Here is a 5778-nt window from a genome sequence, read left to right on the forward strand (position 1 = left end):
AAACTAACGTAGAAGTTTTTTTCTCTCAAAGGGAACTTTTCTGCCCAGCAATGGAAAAGTGTTAGCGGACCATCTATCCTCAAAAGCCCATAGAAGAGTATTCTTCTCAGCAGCGGGAAAGTTCTGAAGAGCATGATACCTAAACCAGGCTTTTAAGTCAGCTTAACCTGAGGTCACTAATAGTTTGGCTGTGTGAAAGCCAGGTGCCCTGAAGCTTTGGAAGCTGCCCTGCTGTTATATCCTATGCAGGATATAATCCATATAGATTAGCTACTGTAGTAGTGATTAATATAAAGAATCTATAACCATATACAATTAAATATAGATAGTGAGTGACATGCATTCTCTATTCAGCTGCACAAGGTATGACCAGTGTTTTTTTTTCACTTGCAGGTGCACACATTGTTTATGCAGTATATCTGGAGCAGCAACAAAGTGCATTATATAAATGAAGTGGATGATGCACATGTGAAACCCACAAAAGCACCAAGGCCACAGCAATATCACAGACAATGCTGCCGTGCTGCTATATGGGCACATCATACTCCAAACACATGAATGTAATGGAAACACATGTACACATAAATGGCATGCATGCACTCCCTGCTGATCCACAGTTCTTGCAAATATGAAATGCATGCAGCATATTTTTGTGTAAAAGTTGGATGCATTATGTTGATATTCCAGTTACACTGCAATGGGACACAGCATTCACGTATCGTATGGAACATGCTAAGCCAGTGTGCCTTTTCCAAGTGCTTATAGCCTACAGTCGGTATGCCTCATTATCTCTATTGTATGAAACGTGCAATGCTGGCAGGAAAAACCTGTACACAGATGGATATGCCTTCCATGCATATATCGCTCTGTGCTTGATGATATCCCCTAGGGCTTCTAAGTCTCATACTGCATGACATTACCTTCTCATTTTCAAAGTCTGAATATGCACACAGATTTTGTGTGCATGTGTGTGTGTTTGTGTGTGCCCATACATCTCAACCTCTTAGAGTAAGAAATCTGGACAAAGCCATAAATCAAAGTGGGACAAAGGCCCAAAAATAAGGACATTTTTAAAATATTGCTCTTACAAACTCAGAAAGTTGATAGAATAGCAGGTTGTGCATTAGCATGAATTTTCTGAAGGGTATGAAGTCTGAAATTCAAATGTCTGTCATTATTTTCTAACTAAAGTCTTTAATGACTTGCCACTAATTTGCCAGAAAACCAACATTTTATGAAAAACAGACCAAAAATACAAGGCAAAAATCTGGACATTCTGTGAAAATCTGTACAGTTGAGAGATATATGTGTGCCTATGTATGTATCTGTATTGCTTTCTTTGTTTGGTGGTATCTTATTAGATCCTGAGCTCCATAACAGTGTACACTCAGCTGTTGGCATCCATCTTTTGAAGATGACTGCTCACAGTTATTACTATCATACAAACATTCAGTGGTTAGTTTAATTAGTTTAATTTTAGGACTATACAGTAAGTATGTTCTTTATGTACCAGTTGGGCTGGTGGCAGCATCTTATCATACAGTCAGGGAAAGGAGTTGTACTGGAGAGATATCATTAACCCTTCCTTGAAGAAACCATATGTGTATTTCTCTAGTAACCTTGAAAATCTTTTAGTTATATTGTTTAGGTGACACTGGAAGGCACTGGGCTTGCTGTTAAGTGGCAAAGACCTTGACTGGAACTCTGCTCTGCAGCTGGTCAGTGTAAGGATTATTTGGGTGTGACGGGTGTTGGCTATTACTTGAGGCAGTAGCGTGCATTCACTATACACTCCTTAGGCAATTTCCCCTTTTATATTATTTGGAAATAATAGTGCAGATCATGAGACCATACCGTCTCTCTATCACACTGGATATAGGTCTGTCAGTATGTTTCAGGGTTTGAACTGAAGATGCTGTCTCCAGGTCACCATGATGATGTTGACGGTGACATTTCAAGTGGCTGATCACCTGTAATGCCAGTAGTACTACATGCCTTCCAGAAATCTCAGCGTTACCTTGTGTTATATGCATATTGTTGGGGATGCATTCCATGTTTGTTTGCAGTGTGCAGTACTATTAAACTTTCTTTGTTGTGACTCTGTTTCTGCTTTTCAGTATTAAGTATTGGGTTTGAATATGTATGTTACTGCTTGTACTATCATCATGCCTATTCATATCATATAATTAGGTGACAGACAAGGGGACAAGAATGGCTTGCCACTGAAGAATGCATGATTGTCACACTAATTCCCATTTGTCTTTCTTTTTCTGTTATCTGTCTTCTGCATTACTTCATGTACACTTGCTGCATGTATTGCTGCACACAGTGAAATGTGCTGCAGTTGCTATTGCCTTCATGTGATATATGACACTGGTGCATTCTGTCTTGGATGCACATATTACATTGGGTAGAGTGATAGCATAATTCTACATCTGGGTCACATGTCTGGTAAATGAGGCTCTGCAACTTGCAGAAAAGAGGAGCTGGTATAATACATTTTATAATGTCATTTTATAAGCAGTGCTAATGGTATTCAAGCTCAGATTACTTTACAATTAAAAAGATAAGGTAGTGCAAACATAATATTATTTAGCATGGAAATGTCAACTGAATGGGCTCTCATTCACAAGCATATTCACTTATTTTAAAACTGACAAGTAAAACCTAAAATGTCATATATATTAACAAATAAATGTGAATAACTTGAAAAATGAAACAATAAAAGATAATAAAATATTCATTTGTTATGAAAACAGGTTTACATTGTAATTCCAAGTGTAATTCTGGTTAGCAGTCTTGTGTGTATTTAACTGAGAAATGGGAGATATATACTTACTCCAGTTTTGTGGCACCTCAGAGCATGTAACCTGTTCTAATATACAGTAACCTCACAGTTAGTTTATATAATTTGTAGGTATATGGAGAAGCAGCCCCCAGCAAAAATGCTTGACAACCATATCAATTAGTTTCATAACTCTCTGCTCCCCTTTAGAAATCATGGTTTATTTTTGGCATGTTTAGGGTTTATACAATGTGCTTAAGCAGTTGAAAGTATCAATAAAATCAATGGTATATGAATTGCTTATGAATTTTCCTTTTCGTAAATGGTAGAAATAAATATTTTCTGAATTACTCCAAAATTAATATAATACTGTATTAATATTATTACAATAATACTGAACTGCTCTGATCAAAAAAGCTGTCAAGCTGACACCGGGCAGGACCCATAAATTTCAAGCAAAAGTTGAAACACGCTACTTATGCTGATCTACACTATGCAGTCGTATTTGTGTCACGAATATATGATTCATGCATGTTGCATCTCCTCATATCCAGTGGTATTGCAGGGTGCATTGTGGTATGTAGGACTTAAGCTGATTTGCACTGTTAAATACTATATAACTTATTGGAATAGCAGTCTACTTTCAATATAAATTTTAATCTATATTCATGGATGGAGGTTCTGCATAGAAGTAGGGTTGACTGCATAACATAATAATATGGCCTGCAACCAGCTGTTCTTCATACAATGAGCAAGCAGCATCTATCCTGCTGCCAGTATCATGTTTGTGTTTTTGGTAATTTTCAATGTAGGGAAGCGGCAGTGGAACCTTTGTAACTTTCTGAGTAAGGTGTTTAATCTCATGGTAACACAGACTTATGCTAAGCAACAGAATTAAAAAAATCAATAAATAATGCATTATATTTATGAATAATTGTGGTATGCCACGTGTAGGCCCAGAGCATCATAATGATTTAATGGAGTACCAACGTATTTAATAATAAGTGGGGGGAGTTAGAGGATAGTTTCCCTGTACAATAAGGAGTCATGTGAAAGATAAGAGAGGTAAAAAAGAGGAACCATATGGGCAATGCACAATGTCTATGTATTTAAGAAGCAGAAAGGGGTGGTCTGGACAATAAGGAAGTCCTCTGACCATATAGAAAGTGGAAGGATAGCCTTGGACAAGGAGTATTGTTGCACTTTAAGTAGGAGGGTGTACTATTCATACATTCTACTCAGGGATGGCATTTATACACTATCTCATTGCAAGGCCAGTCAGAATGTGTAGCTGATGCTATCGGTGTATCATCATGGACATTTAGTATTTTATTCCTTGACTAGCAAGCAGCATTGAGTGGTGAGGTCACTGGTGAATCTATGTTGCACATAACAGTCTGCTCTACACTCGGGAGAGATTCTTTATGGACTTTCCTCATTATCTAAAAGACAAGTCCTTGGTACTTTTGTTTACCATACGACTTCTTTGTATCTAATTTGCAAATGGACAAACGCCTACAAAAGCCAACCTTCCCCATATTAAAATATATAAATATGGATAGCTCTAAAACAAAAACAGAAAGTAGGGCAGCACAATGGCAGAACAGCTCAATGATGCATAGCTGTCCAAGGTCAATATAATGTGGGATACATATGTAAAATGGACACCTATGTGAAAAACAATTGAAAGCATCATGTGAGTTTCAATGTGCAGTGACCTTGAAGGTTAATATATAAAATTAAGGACACAAGTGGAGGAATGATGTAGCCTTCTACATTGGGGTGTGACTCTGCCCTTTACAAAATACATGCTTTTTTAAATTTATTTATTTATTTATTTTGCGAATGCCATTTTCTAGTGTTTGGTTTATGAGCTTCCATTGGCAATAGTGGGATCTACAGACACCAACAAAAACATCGGGATAGTTCAACTAAGTGCTGTTCATTAGACTCAAAACATATGGATAGTTCAAGTGTAAGTGCTGTTCTTTAGAAACAACCTGAACAGGGATTGGGTTTATTTATATACACACATTTTACATTTTTCTTCTTATGAAGAAGTTTATAAATCATGTTTTGTGATTAGTCTTTTTCAAGAATATATTTTCAGTTCAAGCTAGGATGTATTAAATAAAAGGAATACTTAGTGAATTACATGAAAATCTGAGAAGATTTCCACTCATGCAGGTTGACCTTAGGACCTCTGCTTGTTACTTAGGCAGAGGGAAGTGAAATCTGACAGTATCATCTGCTATCACATTACTGTGTACCTCTCAACTTCTTAGCTCTGGGCAAAGCTTAAAATAGTGGGGGGACAAAGGACCAAAAACAGGGAAAGATTTTGAATATTGCTTTTATAAATTTAGCAAGTTGCTAGAATAACAGGATTTGCTTTATCGTGTATTTTCTGAAGGATCTGAAGTCTGAAACTCAAATGCATGTCATTAATGACTTCAGTCCTCAGTGATTTGACAGGAAAAATACAAAGTTTAACAGGGACAGACCAAAAATATGAAGTAAAAATCTGGACAATCTGTGAAAATCTGGATATTTCAGATGTATGCATTATTGAGCTTGGGGCAGTTTGATGGCTATTGGGTAACCTTTGAAAACAAAATAAACTCTAGTGGAAACCTTATTTGATAAAGTGATACTTCCATTTCCAAGACATTGCATCTCGTGTTGTCTTTTCTCCTCAGCGGTCAGTCGTTCTCATTTTCTAACATTCTTCTTCTCTGACTTGCTCACTACCATTACTCAGAAGTTAAACTTGTGGGGAGCTCTGTTGTGACATGTAGAGATGATTGTAATACTGCAGACTGCTTTGCTATGTGCTGGTTTCCTAATGGCACCTCTGAGCAGTATTGCAGCAGTAACTGATAGGATTGTGGAAGTCCTGTAGGATATATTGAGAGAGAATGAAGTACTGAAACATCAAAAAAGTAGAATAATATATATATTTTATTTATGACAGGGAAAGAGAAAATAAAACT

The sequence above is a fragment of the Protopterus annectens genome, chromosome 5.part0, assembly GCF_019279795.1.
Source record: "Protopterus annectens isolate FY-2018-M chromosome 5.part0, PAN1.0, whole genome shotgun sequence".
Lineage (NCBI taxonomy): Eukaryota > Metazoa > Chordata > Ceratodontiformes > Protopteridae > Protopterus > Protopterus annectens.